General features: G+C 38.6%; 1 protein-coding gene and 1 long non-coding RNA gene across 21 annotated transcripts in view; both read left to right on the top strand.

Annotated features, from left to right (window-relative positions):
• Positions 1 to 27,143, top strand: part of ncam1a (neural cell adhesion molecule 1a) — a 303,473-nt gene that overhangs the window by 100,748 nt on the left and 175,582 nt on the right. The window lies entirely within an intron of this gene.
• LOC121654113 lies at positions 2,182 to 13,936 on the top strand. Its single transcript, XR_006012908.1, has 4 exons — positions 2,182 to 2,194; positions 4,500 to 4,502; positions 12,569 to 12,574; positions 13,848 to 13,936. It is a non-coding gene; the product is annotated as an uncharacterized LOC121654113 (long non-coding RNA).

Below are 27,143 nucleotides of genomic sequence, written 5' to 3'. Positions count from 1 at the left end.
CCAAAGAGTTTAGTCTTTTTCAGGTGATTTTTTTTCTTTATGTCAAGTGTACGTTTATAAAAAACATCAGGAATACTATCAGGGCTGGACTGGAACAATAAGTCAGCCCAGGCATTTTGAGCTGAGACTGGCCCACCAGGTATTGATGGAAAGACGATGAAGCCCATGGATGAAAACAAACTTTCTTGCTTGTACACTGTCTTGTTGGTATCATAAACGTAAACCTCCACCATCCTTCCAGTCCTGTTATTCAATACAGTACTTTACAGAAATAAAAAGGCTTCTTGGTCTGGCTAACCTCCTGAACAATGTACAACATATGATGGGATCCTGAAATTAGAGGGGAATAGAGGTGAGACATGATCATTAATGAATAAACAGCACAGAATATTTCCTCCAACATGGAAACATTTAAAAAGTGAAAGGAGACAGAGAAATATAGGTGAAAAAGAATAACACTTGATGGACTCAGATGATCCCAATACTGGCATCTTTACTCTGGAAAAATAGTTGAATCCTGTATTCTATCCAGTACTTAGAGGAAACCAAGGCAGAATTCCAAAAATGCATCCTATAAGAGGCTGAGATATCTAAGCATAGCATTTGTATGGTACACACTTAAGTCTTTACCATATAAGGTTCTCTGTCCCACAGACTGGATTGACACAAGAACATGCACTCCATGCAAATGAGCATCCTACAGTATAGGCAAACTCTATGATTGGAGGACACAGGACTGAGGAATTTTCTTTGTTTAAACCCTATATAAGACAGAACGACACATCAGGTCTTTAGGTCTTCGTTCTGGCTTTGGGACCTCCAGATTTTGCTGCAGAAATCTGTTTTGATGTCTGAACTTTTGTAATAAACTTCTTTTTATTATTCAAGTCAGCGTCCAGAGACGTTTTTGCCTGAAAGCCAATTTTTCCACATCTCCTGATCAAGATACATCAAATCTGACGTCACGAAATTCTGGACGTGCAATGAGAGGTTATAGCTGGAAGAAAACAGCTGTTTATCAGTTTTCCTAAAACTATGTGAATTTTCATTAAAACAAGTTTTAATATTTAGTAGCCCATGTAAAGATATTTCAGCCACAGGTGGTTATTTGAACCACACAAGATTTTTTAACTATTTTCTATCTAGATTCCGGTCATTCTGGATCAGATCAGGTAGAAGTTTTCTGTTAAGGCTGGTATGCAAAGTTGGATTTATGCTAGATTTTACATCATACTGAACAGTGCAGGGACAAATGTCCAGATCAAGAAATGCACTGAAATGTGCTCAGCCTTAATGAAACTTTCATAGCTCTGGGAGATCTAGTGTTATATTTACATCATTCTCATATTTATTCCACCTATTGTCTTATGCATTAAGACCTATTAAGATACACTAATTCTAATTAATTTTAATATAAGCATTTTCTGAGCACTTGTTTGCACTCAAGTTAGATCAAAAACTTTTTCTTTGGACTATACTTTGTGCAATGACAATAAAGTCAAATCTCATAATGAGTGTTTTTATCATTTTATTTGACCTCATCAGGCTACAAAAGCAGCTTTCTCCACAGCTCACTTTTCTCAGCTACCCATTCAATGAAAATGTTACTTAACTAACTAATTGAATAGTATAAAATGACTGAGGCACTAAGATCAATATCACTAGTATGGCATGATATAAACCACCCAGCAGTAGAAACCTCTCCATGCTAGCTAGCATCCACAGCTAGCTAGCATCCACAGCTAGCTAAATTGTTAAATGGCCAACTGGTAACTGACTGTGTTAAACATTAGCAAGCACAACCAAAATAAACTACACCCAAACTTGATTTATATCTGACCCAGGTAGACTGCAGTTCATCATGTCGTACCTGAAGTTCTCAGAAAGTCTGGTTTGTTTCAGGACGTGTGAATGTGAACCGAATGAACCGAACTCTAATGTTGTCATAAATTCAAACTCTGGTACAAATGTGGATCTAAGTTAGCTTTAAGGGAACCATATGCAGGAAAAAGGCCACAGCTGACGTGGTGGAGAGAGAAATTTCCCTGCAGTAAAAAATAGATGAGCAAGTTTTCCTGTCCATTGTTTGTGTTCATTGATCAGCCCAGTGGCACACGATTCTGGTGGTTTGGAAAAAGTACAACCGGTTCCTGAGTGGAGCCGAGTTTCGATTCCCATCCCTATTCAAAATTCAGTTTGAGTAAGTGCAGTATGAAAGCAATCTCGGGCCAACTGAATGCTGCAAAGCTGAGCTGAGCCAAGTGAAGTGGACTATAAGATGTGAAAACAACCTAAATGTTAAGTGTAAAAACAAAGCCAAGTTCACACCTTTGGAGTGTATTGTCAGCTTAAGAGGTGGAACACCTGAGATTAAAGCATCTGACCTCAATTGCAAACAAGAAATAGCCATACTTAATACTTGTGTTATAAATTCTTCACTCCTTTAATTGATAGACAGACACCTGTTGAACCAAGTCTTTCCCAGGAGCTTTGGTAATTACCATTTCAAAGTTAGGTTTTTATAAATATTTACTGCTTTTTTGTAAAAGTCATTCTTAAGATCAAAGTTTAATGTCTGTTTTATAAATGAGGCACCTGATCAAAACCGAGTGGAGAAAACGTGAAAGCTTCCATAAAAAGTGTGAAGATTATGGAAATAACGGCATCCTCTTGATGACATCTGTTGATGCTCTCCTCTACGATGTGAGATGCTACTGCACTTCAGAAGAAGCTCTTTACACGGCTTCCCTCATGACACAGTGTGGGTTTATGAGAGTGTTGGCTGTGTGACACAGCCCACTTGTCCCAAATTGTTTTTTGAAACTATAATAGCTAGAGCAGTTTACACTTACTGCTCCTGCAGCCTTGAAATCACGAGGTCTGGAAGGGAAGAGTTAAGAGTCTTTCATTTATTTCTAGGCTCAATGAACTTGAGACTTTTTATATTCTATAAAAAAAACAAAGCAAATTCAGACTAGTTTGAATCATTCTTATTTATGTTTACATATTACATATTTTCCACATGTTCTACTGATAGCTCCTCTGCTTTTGATAATTTCTTTAGGTTTAATATTCTGATTAAATGTTCATGCTGTGTGTTAGCTCGTATGGCACAACAGCTATCCACCAGCACAGCAGGCTGTAGCACTAAGCAGCTTTGACTCAATGTGAACATGTGCAGCTGATGCATGATAATGCATGACTGCTGTGCTTGTCTGTGGCCTCACAGAAAGATCAAACATGGATCTACCTTTTTTCTGACTTTAAGAGATGGTTGTAATGAAATTCACTCAAACCTGTCCAGAATATAGATCAAAATTCCCCCCTTTGAAGTTAATTATACCCTTGTTTGGGGCAATGAGCTTCTTGTTAAGTAGATTTGATTAGGTCTGGTTACTGTTGACAGCTATGAGAGTCAAACATGTCCTGTTTTGTGTTAAAGTTATTTATTTTTAATTAACTAACAACTTCTTCATCTGTTAGATCTGCAGTGTGGTTTGTTAAAGAAAACAAGCTGTCTAGGTTGTCGTTGGCTTGGCAACATGATGGATTTGTGGTTTCCTGTGTGAAAGTCACTTTGTGAGTCCATACAGGCACCACAGCCTCCTCCCTGAGATGCTGGCAGGGGAAAATATCATTGGTGCAAAATATCGGTTGATTTGAACTGACAAGAGTGATCATTTACAGAAGGTTCCTGTCAGGTAAACATAAACAGAGACTGTTATAGCCAATTGAACAATTAAATGTGTAGTCATTTAGCTTTGCGAGGGCTGTGTCTAACCTTTCCGGAAGGACACAGCAAAGCGAGTTTGTTTTTGCTTCATTTCACACTCGTGCAGAATGAAAATCTGCACCAAGCTGTGACATTTTTAGAGGTGAGACGGTAAATCAAACAACTGACCTGTGAACAAAATACAGTGCAAATATAGCGTGTTGGTTGATACACTTATGACCCTTCATCAGTCAGCAGGAAGGTTTTCTAGTTCAGCTACGCATTGCTTAGTGACTGTACCAGGCTAATGTAGGGACATCTAGTCTGGTCAGATTTCTGATTAATGATGCAGGCGATGGGGGGGGGGATCAGCAGCTTTTAGGTGCAACAAGCGATTAAAAAACAAATAACCTAAAGGCAGAAGCAGTAACTTGATGATCTTATAATTGAGATGTTCCCATATGGGGTCAGTTTGGTGTGTTATGGGGTTTAATGGACTAGCATAAAGGTCAGAGGCTGGGCCGCACAAAATGGCTCATAAGTTATCGACAGGCTTTCCAGTGACCAGATCAATGAGGGGCGCAGCAGCACAAGCCCATTAGTGGATCATTTCAATTTCAAGCTAACTTTAAAGACATTCTCATGCGCACCTCACAACTGGCCAACTTTATTTGTCTTTAGCTGCTGATTGGATGGCAAAACGGTGCTAAAAATCCTTCATCCACCCTCTTATGCAGACATACTCTCACACCCCATCCATCTATTCACTTTTAAAGCAGGAGAACAGCATGTGTGAGACTACTGAAACAAGCAGATTACAGCTGTTTCTGAAATCTGTGCAGATTCTCTGCTCCTTTTTAAAACCTTGCCTTCTCACAAAGATCCCTCCACATTTGAATTGTAATGCTTTCAGGAAAGATCATTTTAAAAAGCTGATCATTCCTCGCAGGGAATAGCAGAAGCAATGAAATCAGAAAAAAGAGAATACAGAAGTGCAGAAGACATTTAGATGAAGAGTTCTGATTAATTGTGCCTCCTTTTTCTGCCTTTGCTATGTCAGATTTATATTAAAAGACCCTGAACTTTGGTAGCTTCTCCTGCTCTCACCACTGGGGAATGTGCTTAACAGACATGGACATTTGCTGCATCACTACATTTTTCTTTGCTGCTCTCCTCAAAGGAGCTGCATTTGCATTCTCCTACTACATTACCCATCAGTTATTCATTGAAACATTTCACAAAAGCTAATAAATGCCGACCTTCAAGTTTCTGTTTTATAACTAATTTATGACCACAGGTGGTCTGACTTACTGACCAAAAACATTTCCAAACAAAATTAGGAAACTATTTTGCAAAGAATGTGTCATTGTTGCTCCAAAGTGTTCACAAAGAGACAGTAATTTGATTGAAACATTGTCTGCATGAACATCTACTCCTGCCCTGACACAAGTGCATGTCATAAAATGCCTCTTTTCACCATATGCTGCATAAATATGACACAGGAGATGGGGCAGATGTATAAATGAGGTGTATGCACCTAAACCTTGAATACACTTTTCACTTACATAAAGTATAAAAGGAAGACTGTGGTGAATAAGTGCGTTTCAGGACTGATTTTAAGGACCTACCTTTTTAGCTTAGCTTTTAACTAAAGTTATTTGATCTTAATTTATTTTACATTATTTTATTTCACAATTTTATTTTCATTTTATTCAACTCTACTACTTATTTATTCATTCTTAGCTGTTCTTATTGTTTCTTAAGGTTGTTTAATTTTAATTTTAACTCCAGTGTTTTCCTCGTGGGGATCCTCCATGCCGGGGGGGGGTTTGCATGCTCGGTCTGGGGGCTGCTGTCGTGGTGATTGCACCTATTCGGGGTGGCTGGGGCCCTGCACTGCGGCCTTTTGGCTGTGGTGTGGGCCCCGGTCTGTCCTGATGGGGGTGGTTGCAGCTGTTAGACATGGGTGGACTGGTCCCTGGTGTGGATGGATCCCCATGACACTGATATTGTTTCCTCACAGCAGCATCAGGTCGGATGCTTATCACTTTTAGTATTTTATAATTACATTCAGTTCGAGACAGAAATAAGAGAATCATGTTTGTATAGAATGGGGAGGGAAGGCTGCTTGGCGTGTGTGTGTGTGTGTGTGTGTGTGTGCGTGTGTGTGCGTGCGTGCGGCTGTGTGAAATATTTTGGTGAGTGTTTCTGTTATTATGTATTCCCACTTTGTTTTGTTTTATATGCATACATGTTTTAAATCATGTAAAGCACTTTGTGTTGGCTGTGGCATGAAAGGTGCTTTATAAATAAAGTTTAATTTGATTTACATATGGACCGTACATGGTTTTTCAGAACAAGTCCAGCCTGTACCCCTGAAATTTAAGTGCTTTATAATAGTTTTTAATGCCATGTATAATAAATTGTGGTGCAAACAACATGCAATTTATTAATTTATTAGTTAAATGTGCAGACATACACAAAAATTTACTCAAATAATTTGTTTGCACATTTTATTTCTGCAAAGAAGCCTATCTTTAGTTATGTGTCATAAAAATCTACATTAAACTTTATGCATTCGGTCCAGGATTATGAATTCAACATAATCACTCGTAACCCCCAGACAAAAGGCAGGCTTGGACAGAGTCCATCTGGCAGAGGAAATTGTGTTGAGTGAAGCAACTGCATGGAGGAGATTCAAACAAAGGATGATATCATGATGAGTTTCAGATTAGTCATAATTGCATCACTGTTTGTGAGGGAGCAAATGTTCCTGTCTTGTACGATAAGCTTGAATTTTTCCCTCCAAAAGCAAAACCGGGTGCACAAACATCTGCCTTCGTAGAGTGGGATGAAAGTTTAAGAAAATGTTTTTCCTCCGTTTTAATTGGAACGGGCTTTTGATAGGAACTTCTGTTATGAATCAGGATTTGTGTTGATATTTGCTTTTTGCTTATGAAATTTAAGGCAAGATTTGAACAAAATTATTATTAAATTATTCATTAGTCTTTATGTGATTTTTCACAACAAAATATGAAGAAAGTATCAACAAAATGAGACAGAACCACTAGTCTTTTGTCTACTTTCTCGCCATGAATAACAACAAATAGATATTGTTGATAAGCTTGTCTTTTGAGTCATTGGCTGCTTTCAGTGTGACATTTCAGCATTTTCTTCCTACACTGAAACTCATATCTGTCCTTCCAATGCCTTCACTTTTATTATATCAAATCTTCTGAATATGTTATTCATATTTAACTGGTTATTACCCTGTTGGATTTAAGTCTCAGCTGCAAGTCTCCTTCAACATTCAACACTGAGGAAAGGATGTTTTAAAGCATTTCAAACATAATTCAAAAAGTGTCAGTTTGCTTCACTTTATAGATTGTTCACCCTTCTCTCTCAGAAATATTTTAGCTCTTCTTGCCATTCAAACAAAGTCAGCATAATAAGTGCACCCATCAGCCATGGCAGCAATGACTTTACAGCAAACTGTAACGACTACAATCTGAGGTGTTCAGACTCCTTAAATCTGATGACATACCAGCCACAAAGATTCCACTTCACAAATTAAAGGACCCAAAGAATCGAAAGCTTCGAAACTTCTTGGTGCTCCTGCAGACTTGTGTTATGGCTCATCGGTGCATCTATGTGATTGCAGCTATATCACACAAGTAGATTTTCATCACTTCGTTCATTGCTCTGTAAATGTTATGTTGCTCTGACAAACTGACTGAAACATTTAGATTTGGAGGAAAAGATGTAGTGGTCTTGGTCAGGAGGGCTTAGGTTGTCAATAGCTTTTCTAAGAAGAGGACTGGAAGAGAAATAAACTCTATTCAACAAAAAAAAAAAAAAAATAGATAAACAATGATGAGTTTTTGCCTTATAAAAACAGAAGTGCGGTTTTCATCTCAAATCGTACATATATGAAGCAGTGGTTTTGAACTTAAACCCTAAAAGTGAACACATAGTCAAGGACCGTTCTTACTGTCCAGAGCCTGCGGTTGTTAAAATGAAGGCCATGTCCACACAGAGAAACGCTGAGGGTATTAACTTAACTTTTTATTATTTGAACCACTGGTTTGAAGGAAGTTGCCAACAAATATCAAACCAGCCTTTAAAATGAAGACTGTGTTGAACCAGTGGTGTGTGGCCTTTAAAATCTGCAGATCAGTCTGATACATTCTTATTATGCTACTTGTGGTTAGATTCTAAAGCTTGCTTAAACCCTTTCAGCCAAGACTTTTGCAATTTATAATGTCATATTTTGATGTTATTGCTCCTTTGCTACTGTTGTTTTGTGGCTGCTTTATGCACAATACCTCTACCCAGTACTAATATACTAGTACTAGTACTCTCAGCTCACATCATCAGAAAATGAAGTTGACTTCATGCATTGGACTCCGTTATTATCAAGTTCAGTAATGGAATAAATAGATTCTGGTATGTTCTAGACCTGATCAATTCGTCTTTTTAAATTAAAATCACAATTTAAGACGTTGCCATTAACAAATCGCAAGGAACACGATTAATTTTCATATTGCACAGCACCTTTTCCAGGTTTCAAACCTGCAGCATCCACCGCTTCACAAATCCACTTGCTTCAGTCGTAATGCATCTTCCTTGTGCTACAGTCATGTCATGTGACAGCTGCACTCAGCTGTGATATCACGTTGCATTTTCAAACCTTATCGTGGACTAATTTTCCATAAATGGCTGAAATGCTGTCATTAAAAACCTCAAATCTCAGATAATGTGTTGATGTTCATAAAACCTACAGAAATTACTGAATCCATTTAAACCATAATACGACTCAGAAACTCCCACAATGACCTAGTTTTGGCTTGTTCAGCTGTGTCTCCGTAATGGACATTTATGATGAATGGATGGTAGTTGGCACAGGGTGCAGTCGACCCTAATTTAGTCTGATTTTAAGGTGACAAACAACATATTGTTTGACATGCTTTCCCCGTTTGCTCACCTGCACATGCACGCGCACATGCGTGTTTTAGAGTGTATTGCATCAAAGAGCTGTGGTGGAAATAAGATCAATGACATCAGACTATGTAGTTTATACTCCAAAGTAGAAACCTTTATTTCAAAGTAGAAACAAAGTTGTTGGGTGTGTATAGTGTGAACACAAGCTCCACCTCTACTCTGTTTTGACCAATGGGCTTTCAGCATGGCTTCTCTGTGCTTCTAATGAATCTGTACACCTGTTTCAGATTGTCTAAGATAAGATAAGATAAGATAAGATAAGATAAGATAAGACTTATCTTGTCAGATCTTATCTACACCCATCCCAGATTGTCTATAACTGCCTGCTCGGCTGCTGGGTTCACTTGTAACTCTGATGAAGACACAGATGGTTTTGAAATGTTAGTGTCCATGAAGTTTGCACAAAAAAAGCTGTAAATTTATCAGCGTGCTCCACCCCTTTCTGCTATTTGAAAGCAGACACCTGTTCTAGAGGAAACTTCAGTGTTTGGCCACAGTTTGCCTCTTGCAGTTGTAAAACTGTTAATTTCTCAACTTTTTGTCCTTGCGTTCATATTTTGGTGTCATCTCACGTGATAATCCTCCATCTCATATGGAAGATAGATTACTGCTTGGACACTGAACAGAAGCCGGAATTTAAAAGGTTAAATCAAAAACCAAATTACCATTTTGGTCTGAAAAATCACAATTACATTTATTATTATGTTTTCTTTTTCATATCTTTCTGGCCTAGTGTGCTTCATTTCCATTAAAGGCTTCCCTTCTTTACTCTTGATTTAATGTTTTACTTTGTTTTCAAATACCTCACATCCATGCCTCCATCTGTCACAAAAAACAAAGGCGGGGCTGCAGATGTGGACAATATTGACTCAGTTCTTCGTTTCGCCCTAACATGTCTGTCCCATCTCTGAATATGGAACAGCCAGGATCAATATTTTTCCATTAGCTACAGCATGGAGATTGGATGGCTGCATTGTCACAGATGGGCCAGCTGCAAAACAATGGAAAGTGGCTGCAGCCACTCACTTAATTACAAGATATTTAGTTTAATTCTCCCCCTTAGGACCCAAACCATTAAAGACTGGACCCAACTTCTGTGGACAGCCTTTAATTATTTTACCAAGATGAGATGGTAGTGGAATTTTGTTATTTAAAGGATGCTAGTAATATTAAAATATGTTAAATGCTGTTAAATATGTGACTAACTTGGAAGCGCAGCAGAGAAAACACAGAAAAACTGTTTGGTTTGAATGATCAGAGAGAATTTGTTCTGACCAGAATTTACCACCATAATGGCAAAGCAGTAGTAAAATACAAAATAAAATGGCTACAGAATGCCTCTATTTGTTTTAATGCAATATTTTAGAGATGGGCAGATGAAGCCTTGTGAAGCTTTTGAGACTTCTTCCCAATTTTTCGAAAGAAAAGATTTGAAGCTTCAAATCTTCAAAGACAGACCGTACTAGTGACATCTAGTGGCCAGCTGCAGTTACAGCAGCCACAAACTTCCAGATGATTCAAATAATTCAGTTTTTTACTTCCAACACAAAATCCACACATTCAGTCTTCAACAGTCACGCTTTTGTTCTGAGAATCAGATTTAAAATACATTTTTAAAAATCACTAAAAAACTAAAAGATGTGTGTAAATGCGACGTCTGTCCTGCCACTATAATTACTTAAAACATGACTTGGAGTGATATGACAGGTTTGTGCTGTGAAGTGAGGTGACAGGTGTTTTTACACCAGTGTTTTGGAGGTATGATCATAATATTACTAAGCTCTTAATAATTGGTGGACTAAACAGCCACATTTCTCTGAAAATACTTAAAACATTGGTACAATTTAAAATTAAAAGGTCAAAATGTTCCATACATGGATTGTTTGCATTCTCCATGATTATAGATCTTTTGCAGTTAAAGGTCTCTCACAATGAATAAAACTGACCAAAAGATTTAAATAAATAATCTCACTTGTGGTGTTTTATTAGGATGTATGAAGCCTCCAACGTCTTTAATCACATGATCACAAAGATTTGATACAAGCCTCGATCCAGTGATTCCAACCAGTCTGCCTCAATAGAATGAAAGAGGCTCAGTACCAAATGTCCCATCTCTAAATTTCAATGAAAGGGAGGTTTTCTCAGTAAAATTAGGTTAAACACACACACAAAAAAATGTGTATTTATATTGTTAAATACAACTATGACTCATATAATCTTCACTGTTGTGCACTGTGGTTTGAGCTGATCTTCAGCAGGATTAGATGTTGTTGTGTGCATGCAAGCAGAATTTAAACATTTTATCCGACTGCTTTTAAGGGCAGATTGTCACATCTACCAGAACTGGAGTGCATGTTTATTTGACCTAATACACAGTGTAAGACTGGGAAACATTTGTGCATGAATTGACTTGGATACACAGGTGAGTCAGTGCTCAGCTGGGTCTGCAGGTTCAGTGCTTTGGTTTTTGAATTGTTTTTGTTTTTTCCTTCATTTTTTTTTAATTATAAAACCATTTCCCCTTTGATTGATTTTTACTGCATCAACCTCCTGTCTGAAGCAATCCACACTTCTTTTTTTTTAGGGATAAAAACTTTAATAATAACTAGAAATTAATGTTTTTATCACTTTACTGTATTAATTAAATGAGACCACCATATTTCCAGTAGACTCAGGTTTCTGTAGAATTGGAAATGGTTTAAAATCTCTATTGCTGAGCGGTATCTTCTCTGCTATTAATTAAAAGTTGTTTCAGTCATTTGATTCTTGCTCAGAATCTTTGACTCGTTGCAATTTAACTATGTGGATTAAGAGTGATTTTTTTTTTTCACACATGCCCATCAACATCTGCTAATGATGGCAAACTTGTTCTTAGGAAGCAAAAAAACACCAAACAGTCTCATCCAGCTTCTTCAATGAGCGCAGAGGGTGATGAGTTTCTTGAACAGTGAAGATAATGTGATTAGTAATGCGATGCACGGCTGGGGGGCACAGCCAGACCTTTGCAGGGTACAAACTAAAGTGGTGCACGTCTCTCCTCACATCTCTGAAAAAGGAGGGCACACAGTTTCAGTAGCTAATGAGAGCAGACTATAGATGCTATTCCTGTCCTGAACAGGGCTTAAGTCTATTTCTGGTACATGTCATTGGGCAGGTTGTTTTTTGTTTCTATATGAATATGGATGACATAACATTCTTCATGAAACTGGTGAATTATATAAACTCAGTTTAGAGAAGGCTTATGTCTGAATTGTTTCATTGACACAAGCTTATTGGCTTTTTCATACTCCTAAGATGTTGACATTTACTTCTGTTTTTATACTTTATTTATTGTATTTTATTGTTTTCTTTTTGATTTTATTCTCTGTGCTTTTATTCTTTGGTACAGCACTTTGGTCCTCTGTGGTTGTTTTAATGTGCTTTATAAATAAAGTTGGATTGGATTGGACATGAAGTGAAAGTAACAGAACAGCCGACCAAGTGCTTGATGCCCAGTAAGGATTTTGGACATATTTTTTTCAGGAGGCTGCATTAGACTGCAGCAACCTGGAGGCAGTTATGTCACCATATCAAGTGTTTTTCATCTGCTCTGTCTGTTTTTCTTTCATTTTGTTTTTATCAGCATTTCTCAGTCACAAAGGAAGCTGGCAGGACAACAGCCCTATAATCCTGCCCAGTAGGGTCTAATAAGATGTAGCTCAGACCTTCAGCATGTAAACAGTCTTTGTTATGGATGTTATCAGCTCTGTCCACGAGGCCCACGTCCAGCTTGTCCTGCGATGTTTTATCTGTAAAGATGAATTTGTTAGTTTAAGAGATCAAATGGGAAAATAACAACTTCGGTATCACGATTAGTTTAAAGTAATTTGATACATTTTTATTGATAGTTTTGTCTTAAACATCAGTCATTATCCAGCATATAACAGCTGTAATTGAATGAAAAATCCCATTTCCATGCAGCAGTGTCTTTATTTAACTGTTAAGCTATTATTGTTGGTAAATTGCTGTAATGTTTCATTGGCGTTTCTTGGAAATGGATCTAGTTTTAACATAAAAGAGGGGCATTTCTACTGTGTATCTTTTCTCCTTTTCCAGTAAAGCAATCATTTATGTAACACTTAATTCTGTGGAAAAGATGTAGGAAGATGTACATTTATTGCTGAGATTATCACTGTACTTGATGGAAGATGGCCCTTTAACATCGGCTCTCATGAGTCATTTGCACAAATCTACCTGTTTACAAGGCTTAAAGCAGGTAATAAAGGTCAGGAGTGTTGTGTCTAATTACAGGTTTTGGCTGGAGTCTGCTATCAGCCTGGACTATGCCTCAAACAAAAGACACCTGCATGATGGCTGATGCAGCTGTATGGCAGGACCGCTTCTCCAGATGGTCACTTGTAAAGCTGAGAGTTGGAGTGCTTAAAGGTCTTATTGTAAAGATTTGCACACAGACCTTTTATTCCGTCAAAATTCCACAGCTCAGTTACAAGCACATGGAGTCGAGTTTTCTTCCCACGTAGGTTCCAGATGGTAAACAGCATTATATTTACAAGAAGGGCTGCTTGCAGGGAGACCAGAGCATCATCTCTGTCAAAACAGCTTTAAATGCTCTGTATAAGGAATATTTATACAGTAAAATATGAAGGTGCCACAGCCACCATTCTCTAATGATAAACTTGGCAAACAGACCACATGAGCCAACCACGCAAACAAAAAAGCCCCTTCCCTTGTATTTTTAGAATAAAATGAATTATTAAAACGAGTTAGTAAAATTAATTGTACTTAGTGTCTTGGCTGGTCAATCTCAAAGTTTAAAACATTCAAAAGTTCAGAGGCAAATCCATGACACAAGAGTCCAAACTGATCTGCAGATGCCCTTTGTGGACTGTGCATCCAGTCCACTGTATCCATGGATGTATGTGTAAGAAAGTTTAGGACTTCACAGTCAAATTACATTTCCAGATTTTATTAAGCAGTTTATTCATTTTAATGAGTTGTGCTTTCTGTTTAGATAACAGACAACACTGTTGGAACCAGCCTTCATATGAATTACATGCTGTGTTGGTTTAATGCTTTTTGCTGTGGTTGTGTCATGCTATGCAGCATCATTTACAAGTGCAGTGGTGGAAAGCAGGGTTTTCTAGCAGTCATATGTGTTCTCATAGCCTGTATATGAGGCCCAAAAATGAGAAAATTCTGTCACCTCTCTCGCTTGCTTGCTCCACGTTTACCAGTGAATGTGTGCTCAAACAAGTAAGTCTGAGAAGAGGGAAATAACAACTACCCCCAGTAGTCGATACTGTCATTGACCCATCCTCCTGGCTAGCTTAGCCTGATCTCTAAAATCACAGAGAGGGGGGTGGACAGGCTCATGAACATTTAAAGGTTCAGACATAGAAACAGCCCGTTCTCAGTCGAGCTTACTGGAGCTACATTTTGGAATGGCTGAAATTAAGGACCAAAGCTGAATTTGTGGTAATACACTTTGAAAACAATGTAGTTGGACGTCTGACATCCATATGAAATTGTTGAAAAAAAGTAGAATATGGGACCTTTAATAACAGATCACATACTGAATGTTTCCTTAATATCATGCAGTCCTTGTAAATATACACTCGCTGGCTACTTTTTTATGACCACCTTCTAGTACTGGGTCATCCTCTTCATCAAGACCACCTTTTAGTACCAGATCGGACCCTCTTTTTAATCCTTAGTGTGACAGATGGATCCAGGTGGTGGAAACCTTCCTCAGAGGTTTTGCTCCATATTGACATGACAGCATCACACAGTTGCTGCAGGTTTGTCGGCTGCATCCATGATGAGAATCTCCCGTTCCACCACCTCCCAAAGCTGCTCTACTGGACTGAGATCTGGTGACTGTGGAGACCACTGGAGTGTGAACTCATTGTCATCTTCCAGAAAGCAGGTGGAGATGATCTGAGCTTTGTGACATGGAGCATTATCCTGCTGGAAGTAGCCATCAGAAGATGCTACACTGTGGTCATAAAGGGATGGACATGGTCAGCAACAAGACTCAGGTAGGCTGTGGTGGTTAAACCAGGCCATGCTGGTACTAAGGGGCCCAAAGTGGGCCAAGAAAATATCCCCCACACCATTACACCAGCAACACCCTAAAACGCTTATCTGACTTCCTGTTGCCTTTCTATCATATCCAATCAGCATCAAGTTGCTGTCATGTGATTGGCTGTCTAGATATCTGTATTAACGAACCAGCTGAACATGTGGGTGTAATACCATGGATGGTGGATGTACTTCTTTTGTAATATCATGCCTCATTGCTTATCTGTTAAACTGTTAATGACCTCTACATGCACATCAATACATTTTTTACATTCAACACTATTTTCCCTCTTGCTGATTTTAAAATTCAGGATCCGTGCCACTGAAGTCATTTGGTCAATTCTAAATTTGTTCAATTTGCGTTTGTTATGGCAACACTTCCTTATTGATCTTTCTTCTCTCTTTGAAAACCAAAGTATGTCACTTCTTGTATATCACAGATATCTTTACTAGGAGGCTTCAGGGGACGATGTTTAAATTAAACTCTTTAGATAAATGAGTGTGTTGACAAGTTCCACATCCATGTTATATAGTTTGAAGTATAGCAACTTGGCATCAAATTAATCTCAAATGGTGGTAAATTGTAAGCTTTAAGGATATCGAATGCTTGAAGGGGCCATGAAAACGGCAGGAAGTGAACTGTCAGGCTGCTATGGTTCTCCCATGTCTCCATCCCAAAAGCAAATAAAGTCACTGGGCTCTTACTTTTGCCTGAACTGTTACATGTCAAACCCAATTAAGTTCACGCCATTCTCACTCTTGCTGAACTTCTTGCTGTCTCACACTTGCATGCCAAATGTGATGAATGGTACGGTATTGTTCTCAAATGACAGAATCTAGGCTTTGATTTAGCACCATACACAAGAAAAGCCATTGCTTACAGATGCATATTGGGTGTCAATTCTATCCCACTGTATGCAAGATGATAACAAGATTTCCACAGGATTGCTTAATTAGTGCTTTCGGTACAAGAGAGGTGAGGATCCATTTCTGGAAGCAGCACTTAATTTCTCAGTCCCTGGATACTGGTAGATGGTGGTAGTGAAGAAGTCTGGGTGTCTTCTCAGAGGCAGTGTGCTGATGCAAATGCATGCTGGCATTTGCCTCTAATGTTGGCTTGATGAGCCGTCCTGGGAAAAAAAAGGATGATCTCGCAGACTGGATGCTCCAGTACAAGCTCTGACTGCACACAGTCTCTGTTCATCACCCCATGATTGTCTCTCTGTTAGCCCCCCCCCAGATCTCAATTAAAGTTTGTTGCTGAAACGAGCACAATCTGTGCCCATCAGGCTGTGTTTCAGTCATATGGTGTGAAAAAAAATGGCACGCCCCCATACCCCCCCGACTCGCATTTCTGTTGGACTTTATTCTCATGTTCTAGTCTAATTTTCTGTCAGCGATGGAGAGGGTTCTTTAAACATTATCGTAAGAACAGTGAAGACCCATGTAGAGATGACTTCAGCAAGTCGTTTTCACCATGTCAACATATTGATATTTTTGTGAACAATTCAACAGATGGACCTAAATTGACCTCTATGGATGTATTCCTTTAATTTAAGAAAAACCTAAGCCATCATTTATGAGATTCTCTATACAGAAAAGGTTATGGTGAACAAACTGCAGTAAATTCTAATTCTGAGAGGTCTCTGGAGTCAACTTTAGCAATCAGTCCCACAGATGGAAAATAACAGGTTAGTCAAACCATCTGTTAAAATACAGTTCTGGAAGATTATTTTCCATGGCCAATGTCTGTTGCTTCAATGCCAACATATGTAAAAGATCTCATTAATTTGAAACACGTTCTTGAAATCTGGAGAGCAAGCTCATTAAATTTACCCTGTAATATGGGTAAGCTTTAATCTCAGAGACAGGGAATGGCTTGCTTTGGATGTGGAAATGTACCTGGGTTTGTGCATGCATGTGTTATATTTGTGTATATTTCCCAGCACCATTTATTTTTCAAAGAGGGTTAGTTCTTCTTTGTTTCCTGCCGCTAAGAACACATTCAGTCCGTGTGAGGTGTGTTTATTTGCCTTATCTGGTGCCCTTCAAGATTCCATGTCTCTGTTTGTCTTGGTTCAGTGTTGCAGCTCAGTTTAAACTCCTTCTCAAAGGTTTCTGTTCCACTCATGATGTAGCAGAGAGCTGCCTGGAAGCATTATTTTGTTGACTTGCAGGTGTGTTCTCGAAGTCTTGGGGATTAGATTTGGTTGAAAGCTGGAGCGGCCTGGAGAACCGAGAGCGTAGATCATTTTCGGGAAATAAGTATGTGTAAATGTGTGGTATACCCTGGAATCTCATCAGTGACATTTTGTTTAAACAAGTTACAGGATATGGTGAAGAGGTCAGAGACTAAAAGGAACCAGAGAAAGACCAAAACAGTAATTCACTCCAGTGCCAAAGACCACCTTTGAGTCAAGACTTATTTTAAAGTCCATCTCAGATGGGCCATGTTAGTCGTACTGTGAGCTACCCCCATTAGCTTAATACTTTCTGAGATACAGTTTTATATGTACCATCTCAAGTTTTCCACTGAACTTTGTCCACCTAATCTAAAGGCTTGCCTTTTCACTGGAAATGAATCTAAACTGTATTCACTAGCAATAACTGTTACCACACTGGATCATCAGAGGAGGGAGTTCATGTTCAGTCAGACATCTGCAGAACTGAATGGGAGGTATTTGTGGGTGATGGGGTATGGCATTAGTCAGGCTCACATTACTGGTTTTCCCTCCATTATTGCTTATCTTAGCACATTTCATGATGGAAACTAACAGCTGCATTTGACAGCTTTGCACACTTGTGGCCTCACACAACAGTGAGGAAGAACAGAAGAATTTAGACATCAACAGCCAGAACTCAGCTTACTGCACTCTCTCACAGCCGGCCGGTAATTCAGATATCAAAGGATGCCAGAAGGATAGAGTGGCGAAGGAACGGTCCAGCTCTCTCTGGGCAAAGTGCTTCGTCACTACTGATGAAGAAGAACGGTATTTCTCATGGAAAGTTCGGTTCATTACGCCGAGGTGTAACAATGCTGACTTCAGGATTTCTCACTGAGAATGAAATAAATCTTCATAGGAAAGTAAAATATTTCATTTTAATCTTTTTTCTGATCTGATCTCATGTCTGGTTAGGTTTGATAAAAGGCAAGGACTGTTTCTGTTGGGGAAATCTCTTATTCCAACATGAATGTTTCTCATCCTAGCTTGAATCTTTTAGAGCTTCAATTTATTTGAAACATCTCTAGACATATCTTCTCTGTATTTGGTAAAGTCATACTATATTTTTCAAGGAATGACGTACTTCTAACTCTGTCTATAAGACAGGTAAATCCTGAAAGCCTCAAAATAGCTCAAGGCCCCAGTGATAATATTGTCAGACTCAGTCCAAACTGAGTTCTCAGGACATTAGAAGAGCACTCAGAGAGAGTCTGGTTATTTCATGTGCTTTTACTGGAAGCTTTCTGAGAACATGTGTGAGGAAACTTTAGAGCTCTGTGGCACAGAGGAAGTATTGTGATCTATAGCAGCATTTTAGATTAGCCTTTACACACACATTGAACATTTTTGACAAGTTGCACTTGTAATGAAAAGCAAAGACATCAGCCTTTCAAGCTGTAGGAACCGATAAAATTCAGCAGTAGACTCAGTATGGAAGTTTCATCTGGAATACCTCATCCTTACTAAGAATTTCCCCTTGTCTGACTTGTGCTGTGTTGACTTTTCCAGTCTTAGAGGAAAAATGAGTGCTGTCTGGAAATGTGAGGACTCTGTGTGGTTACTGCACGTGGTCAAACCTTTCAGCCAGAAGCAGTGCTCTCATCATTCTGCTATATGCATTTGCATAATTGAAACTTGTATGAAGAACCCTCTGAATCAGCACTAGCAGTGGCTTATGAATGACTCTGGCAAATGGTAGCACATACAAAGTGGCTGCACAAGAAAAAAACTCACTTTAATTTCAGGGAAGTATCTCTCACATTGTTAAATACATCAGCACAGAGGCATCATATTACACTAATAATGTTTCAGCTTACTGGAATTGAAGAGTTAAGTGTCCTAAAGTACATCAACAACTCTTTGTCTAATTTGAAAAGTTTATTATTCCTTTTTTACAGCAGGAATGTGAAGCCCAAATTCTTTTCTGCATTGAAACTGAATAAATTATTCTCTTTATCAGTTGCTTGTGCAATTAGCTTTATTTCTTCTAATCTTTGAGTGGCGGCACATGAGAGCAAGGGTGGAAGTAAGTTGATATTCTGAAACAGAATCCGAGGAGGTATTAAAACATGATGGATTTATTGATAAAATACTGAACCTTAGTGCAGGACTCTATATAGAGTTTCAGACTGAAGGTCATCCTTTTTAAAAAATGACCTAACCTGTTTATTACATCCAATGCAACTTCTGTGTCAGGTTGAAGGTAAAACCCTTCCAAACCTTGTTGCGTTAACTGGACATTTTCCCCATCTGTTGGCTGTTCAAACACGCTACAGTGACGTACTACATTTGGAGAATTTGCGACCTCTAGTGGTCATCAAAGCATTTGCATGCAGATTGTGAAAATGGTGTCCATAAAGGTAACTGTCACATTCTTAGTTGAATGCATTTCAGCCTAAAATGTCAACCACAAGGTTTCAATTTGTGACTCTAGCCAAGTTCTGTGCAAGCAACACAACTGAATTTTGGCAGATTTGCACACTGTGGCTCCCTCTGCGGCTAAGCTGGCATCCATCAATGTTAACTTTAGTCATATCTCATGGTCTGTCTTATTCTTTTTCTTGCTTCCTCCTTCAATGCTGAATCAGCGATGATGCACATTCAAAACAACCAGTGTGTTGTGTGTTGAGTGTTTTGGAAACAAGGTGTGAGGGGTCGTTTCTGGACCTCGGGAAGCTGCAGGGCAATGATGGCTCCAGAAACATGCATAACGATCATCAATGTGCCATCAAAAGGAGTCAGAAGGGTGGAGGTCGAAAAGTTATGCAGTCACATGTTCACCCATAAACCAATCCAGGAAGTAACAAAAATATGTAGTGTGAATGTAACTCAGAAGTGAAAAATTCATGTGGGTCACTTTAAAAAAAGCTGCCCTTAACGTGCCATCCCAACCTCAAATTTCAACCTTTTCATGAGAATTATGTCTTTTTTAAGGAAACAGAAAGATGTCTTTTCTGTTGCTGCTAGCTGTAATTTTCACAATATCAGTGCTATATATTTTTTTTTTTTTTACCAAAGCCAGGGATGTGGAAGCAGTCCTAAGCACTGGTCCAAGATCATCTTTTCAGATTAGCCATTTTTGCTAATAACTGGGGAAGTGATGTAGACCGAAATATGCAGTTTAACCCTGCACTATACAAATCTTCAAAAGACTTAGTCAAAGACTATAAAGCTATACAAAGTTAATTAAAGTTCTAATTCACTTTAGACAAGCAGGTTAAGACAGGGGAAGACCTGGCAATGGAGAAAAACAATCAACTAAAACAGGAGTTCATACAGAGAGCCAATCACACGGAAGAAGCAGGTCCATGTACATTCAGGCAGTCCATTTTTTCATTTGAAAAGAAAAACGAAAAATGGAACCAGTGTAGTGTAGAGGCAAGCAGCTAGATGCCACATGCTGGTGAGATGGAAACTTCTTAAAAGTCATTCCTGCTGTTTTACAAACTAGACCCAATTCAGATGCTTGTTTTTTAAAATTATAAAATTATAACCCTGTACTTTTACCACAGCTCCCATTAGAGAGTTCAACAATCAGAAAAAAATGCAGTCATAGATTGTTGGATATAAATCAATATTTGACTAAGCGCTTGAAGGGAAAGTAAGAACCATCACCTAAATCAACTCAGGCCTTTTTTGATCTTTTAAGCGCCATGTTTTCTTTCCCAGAAAAGAACAGCTTACATTTGCAATACAGTCTTAGATCTGTGCAGTCCATCAATTCTCCAGTCCTCGTGTCGCCGACTGATACCACTGTGCTTAGATTCAAACACATTGCCTTGACAACATCGCACAAGAAATATATTACCTAGTCATTGATGGAGTGTGTTACCCTGGCCTCACTTTGTCCTTGGTGGCAGCACTCGTCCTTAGACTGGAATTTATTTGTTGTTCACTTGTCGCATTTTACCCTGAGCAATAGCTCATCTGTTTACTTTTGTTTAAGTAAGAAAGATGTAAGCTTAGCAGAATAATTCCCATGACGAGATTAAACTGTTTTCTGAAAAAATAGGTACTACTTTGATGATAAATATGGATGATACAGAGTAAATTAAAGCTTCCTTTTTAGCAAAAGAAGTGAGGGGAGACGGGAGGTGCACAGTCATAAACATGAAACAAAAGACTACAGAGAAACATCTCTGTTTGCAGCAGGAAGTGCACGACTTACTGGTTGGGAAACAGATGTTAAAAAGAACAACTTCTTTTTTATTAAAACATGGCTCCATTTCTTTTCATTTTCAGGTATTTGGCTGAATTGATATCATGAAAGACCCACCACCCTAACCTCCCAAATGAGCAAAGAATTTGCACTCAGTTTCAGCACTGTTTGTTACAGAAGGACATAAAACCGAACAATCACGTTTCAGGTTGTTCCATTATAGAAAATGACACCATCATTACCAGGTTTAATTCCTGTATGTAGCTGTGACCAGTGACAAAGGTAACTAGACTTTTCAGAATAGAATCAATCTAACAAAAAAGCAGAAATTCCAACCAATCAGCATCATTCAGTGTTGTCAATGGGTGGGCTTAGTTTATGCTCCTATGTTTCGCTTTAAATTAGAATCTTAACTTTCAGAGACTCATCAAGGAAATCTTAAACTATTGAATACAACTTTTCAATTTCAGATATATTAGATTGTTTCTCCCTATTAATGTGACCATGTCACCGTTATGTACTTTATGTGTATGTTTTTGGATTTCTGATCATGTTTAGTTAGTTTTCCCTTGTGTGCTGTGGTTTTCTGTTCCTGCCTCGTTAGTTCATCTGGTCTGATTAGTCATCCACTTCACCTGTGTCTTGTTATTCCCTCTGTGTATAAGTACTCCTGGTTTTCTGTTATTCCTTGTCGGATCCTCACCATCCACTAATGCCTGTTCCCTCTGGTTTAAGTATTCTGTTTTATCCTGTTTTGGATCCTGTAAATAAACCTTCTTGTACCTGCACCGACTCTGCCTCCTGAGCTGTCTACCTGCATTTGGGTCCTCACCTCTTTCGACGCCCGCCATTCGTGACAAACCAAAATACTTAGACGTGCTTTAATTCTTTCATGTATGTTATTCTGTATCACTTGTTAGGGACAAAATCTGAATCTGCCATCAGACCATAGTATTAATATATATATTATATAATATATATATTAAAATATATATACACACCTATGTGGCAAAATAAAGGGGTTTACTCAAAACTTGTAGAATTTAGCATTTTATTCATGTATAACCATGGGATTTCCAGCTTTTTGTGGACAAAGTTGACATGGTGATTTCAATAGATCTAATTAATATTAAATATGAATAATCTGAATAATTTGATTACAGGATATTTATGATTTGCAACTTGTACTTGTAGCAAACCTGCAGTTTTAGTCAAAATGATTTGACGCTGTTTCCAAAACTTTTGACTGGATATCACTAAGAGATGGTATTTATAAACTGTGGCTGTGTGTGTGTCAGTAATGACTGAGAAAGTTATTCTCATTGGATGATGGATTAACTCCTGAAGCAGTGCAGATCCATTAGGGAGTTTTAGCTCTCCAAACTATGGTTTCCTGACTTTTCTTTGTGCTAGCTAAAAGAAGAATTGATTGGTTATGTTTTAAGTCGAACCCCAACACGGCATTTGTGTGTCTCTGCAGAACTGCTGATTTCCCTCCATTACACAACTGCTATTGACTCCCTGTGAGTGAGGAATTTAAATGAATGGAGCCATTCAACACAACATATATTCAAGGTTTTCCCCTGGGTTTGGGTCTCCAGGCTGTGATAATCAATTAGTATGCAAACCTTAGGCCAAGCCAGAAGCACAGTGATCAGATTATTATTCTGTCTGTTAATGAGTTTATTTTTACAAAGTGTTCATCCTTCTCATCGCCCTTGGGTCTTTGGCTTATACTTGAACATGATCTCATTGTGATACATGAGATATTTTGTCTTAGGATTTAGTCAGCAAATCTATTCATCTGTATAATGGAGCTTAGGACGCTGGGAGGAAGTCATAAACTTGGCTGTAGTTCGACATCATCCGAGGCTGAATGACGTGCCCTCATCACAACAGAAAGCTACTGTTTCTCCTTCCCAGTCTCATTTTTATGACAGAGAGGCCCAGCAAGGGTGAAGAGCAGTGATGTAGAGTAAATTTACACAGCTGATGCTTGTTTTTGGACAAAGAATGAAGAGGTCACTTCACATTCACCCTCCACAGCCTGGCTGATTCTTTAGGTAGGCAAAGTTGTCAGTTGTCTTTCATAACCACGGCTAATATAATCCAGAACAAGTGACAACTGTTTTTATTGAGTCCTAAGCATGAATATCTACAGTACATCAGTCGTGGGATGTTTGATTAACTACTCACAGATCACAAATAGTAGGACTGGTAGAATGTTAATGAAAATGAAAAAATGGAGATTCTGCTGATTACAGCCTCCTGCATGACTGAGTGATGGAAAGTATATTCACTCTGAAGTGTGTCTTACTTTCATCAAGGCTGATCAAGACAGAGGCCGCACAACTCTTACACAAACATTTGCTTCCCAGTCATCCTTTCTTGCATCTGAAGGCCTGCTGACTACTTCAGTAACCATGGAATCGGACAGATTCATCTAGGATTTGGATAATAAGAATGATAAACTATGGTTTTTCATAAGAGACTGAAATAAACCAGAAAATACATGGTCCAGTGGACTTATGCATCACATCAAGGGAAATTGCTGAACTGTTGCAGACATGTAAAAGCTGCACATCTTTGGCTGGAAAAAGCTACTTCCACTGAGGGAGATGAAGCTTATGAAAGGATTTGGTTGTATTTCTACTTGGACACCATAAGTAAAATATTCAGATCTTTTGTCAGTTCTACATTGTTTTACACTGTGCTCAGCAAAGCAATAAGTTTAGCTTCATTTTCACTGTTCTGTCATGTTTATTACTTAAATAAATGTTGCTTATCTGTTGTTTATATTTGTCTGCTGCAAAGAAGCATTCATATTGCTTTGCGCATAATAAGGTTATTTGTGTATTCTTTGTATTCTTCTTTTGATTTCTGCAATTAAATGCCAGGGCAGCTCTCTGGGTGGTTTTGTGGCATGTTATATGAACTCCAGCGTCTCTGTTATGGCTGCCTACTATGGAAATGTCCTGGCTGGGATTGGCTGCACTCTGCCACACCTTCCTCACCTCTGGACCAATCGCTGCTGCTGCTTCCTCACAGATAAAAGGGTGCAGCATCCCTTCATTCAGTGGCAGTTGTGTTTTTGATTTGACAGCTTGCCCTCTTTGTAGAGACTTGTAGAGATTTGTGAGATATTGGGCTGTGTCTGACCTCTAATGACTAGTGTTCAAGCCTTTATGGTTTTCTGCTTTAGTTTTTGTATGTTTATGATAATTGTTACTTGTTTGGAGATTATGCCAGTTCTCTCTACTTTAAGTTTTTTGTTTGTTAGACTCTTGGCGGAGCTGTTTCTAGTAGGGATGGTGAAACCAAGGCTTCATGAAACATCGAGTCAAATTTGATACAACTGTCTGAAATCGTATCACTGTTTCGAAACATTTGACACGGTCAAAGAGCGCCATCTGCTGGCTGTGCATGTGATGCATCAGAGGCAAAGCGTTGACAAGGTTTTTTCACTTCATGTCCCTGCCTCATCTTTTAGTGCTCAATAAAGTTTATGGATTGTTCTGTCTTCTTCTGTTGTTCATATAAATGATAAAAAGGGGCTGTTAGGTAGCACTGGTCTAGGTTACAAGATTATGGTGTATATTGAAGCAATCTGTAATGACAGTTGTCGGCTACTTGCAGCTACATCTGTATTTGTAAACGAGAACCTGTGAGAGAAGGGGTGCTTGTGCAGCAGGGATAGTGATTGTGCCATAGAACAATAAATTCCCTGTTACTCCCTTTGATATCTGGGCATAATTCTTATTGAGTTACTTCTTCCTTCCCTAGCTGAGCTGGGTCGTAACAGTCTCTAAGAAGAAACTTGGTGGCCTCAGTAAAAAAAAGAAAGAAAAAATAAATAAACCAAGAAAAAGCTCTCATCTAGTGCAGCGGGTAGAGCTCTGCTGCTGAGACTGGGCTGCTGCCACTGCAGCTGGAACTCAGACAGACTGTTAGAATAAACAGGATTCCTTCCTGCTGGTTGTTAGCTTCTTCAGGAAGTGTGCTACGACAAATTGGGATTCAGCCGTCACAGGAGCTTCACGTCAAAACATGCCGGCCATTCCAGTGTCATAAAGCTCTTCCTTGGAGCAGGGTGAGAACAGATGTTACACCCTGCTGCAATGCAGCTATTTGCTGGTTCTGTCACCCATCATAAATAGTCCATAAGGACGCCAAGACAGCTTACACTAGGACTCCATCACACCTTCAACAGCTCGTAAATCACCCACTAATTATCCCACCAGGCTATTTTGAGACATGACCATTTCCTCAGCGTGACAGCATATACAACCTCTGCTTCATGGCTTCCTCTGCAGACATCAGAACATTTTGTTGCAGTATAAAAATATACCATTTTTATTTGGAGGTATTGTGTTTATGTCTACTGAAGACAGTATTTTTGGAGTAAGATCTGCAGCATATCATCTATATAAAATTATTTTCAGTTCTTGCTGTATAGCAGTTAATACCAAAAAAAAAAAAAAAATGCTAAAAGATGTTATCCCCCAGGAAAACACATTTATCAGTTAAATAATATGGGGCATGTTGGCCCACATTGCATTTTACAATCTTTTTGTTAAAACACCAATTCAGCAACATGGCTCAGAGGACTTTTATTATACTACATCTAAACGACTGGATGCTCTGAAATATTGATTCTCTTTGCAAAATTTGGGTTGTGACTTTTAGATATACGTTATACCACTGTTTTACAGTAGATTATTTCTCTGAGTTATCAGAAAAAGTAATACAAAAGTAATTAAAAAAAACTTCTCATGCTTTAATTAGAAAAAGTTTGTTAATACAAACCGAATTCTGTTTAATTTGTTGATAAATGAGATGAGAAACTACTGAGGAAAGCACTTACAAGGCAGTTATATTCTCATGTGGGGGCTTCAAACAGCTACTTGTAAAATCACTACTGCTTACACTAAACTGTGTTTTTCATTGTTGGTTTGAAAAAGTATAAAAGCTGGGATTCAGGGACCAGTTGGTCAAAGACCAGATGCAGGTCTCAGGCTGAATTCTCTTGATTATTACCACAGACCCTAAAACTTCAGCTTTCTTTAAAGCTACAGCTGAGAGGGATATTGTGATTGTTAGGATTCTAAATTTAGTTTTAACCTAACGCACACTTGATAATTAAAAAAAAGAGATCTTCAAGCCTAATATTTATGGAGAATTTTGCAAGAGAGTTGATGGAGTTGACACTGGAATGCAGTATTGTAGAGGTTTGTAATTTGTGCCCTTGGACACAACTCTTACAAGTGCTGAGACATTAAAATGACTATTCAAATGTCCTCTTTCATGACAGTTCATCATCTTTTGGAACTCTGATGAAAGGGGCATTCATCATTATTTCTCAGCCTGCAGTAGGAGGTTGGAGGGGAATTATGTTTTCGATCAGATCCAGAAGAAAAAAAAGAAAAAGTCTCATGCCAACTGGATAAAAAGATGTTTGGTTGAGGATCTCTGTGCTTAACTGACCACTGCCCCCTTCATATATGAACTAGGACTTTGCTCTGCAAACAAACAGTTGAGGCTGTCAGATCGAGCGTTGTTGCCGTTAGTGCATCATGACCCCGCGATTCAGAGATATTGAAATATTTGGCGTTTAGATTAACTCAGTGGAAATACTGGAAGCACTCAGGGCACAGACCTCCTCCAAGGCATTGTTCTTTTTCTTGTCAATGATTGCGGGCATTATTTTTGAAGCTCTAAGGGCAAAGTTACCCTTATCTCCCCACAGTAAAGAAAAATCCCCCAAAACCTAATCACTTTGTTCTTTTATTCCAATTCAGAGATTTCCTGAAAATTTAATTAAAAGGGTCCATAACTTTTTGAGTTATGTTGCTGACAGACAGATAAACCAACGCCATTTTTTTTTTTTTTTTACTTCAGCCTTGGTGACGGTAACAAAATGAGCTTTTATCCAAAGAGCTTAAATGTCAGCCCTTTGAAGGGGGTGTGG

This window comes from Melanotaenia boesemani, chromosome 15, assembly GCF_017639745.1.
Source record: "Melanotaenia boesemani isolate fMelBoe1 chromosome 15, fMelBoe1.pri, whole genome shotgun sequence".
In the NCBI taxonomy this organism is placed as follows: Eukaryota; Metazoa; Chordata; class Actinopteri; order Atheriniformes; family Melanotaeniidae; genus Melanotaenia; species Melanotaenia boesemani.
Note: the sequence above shows the minus strand (reverse complement) of the source record. Positions and strands in the feature narration are given on the sequence as shown.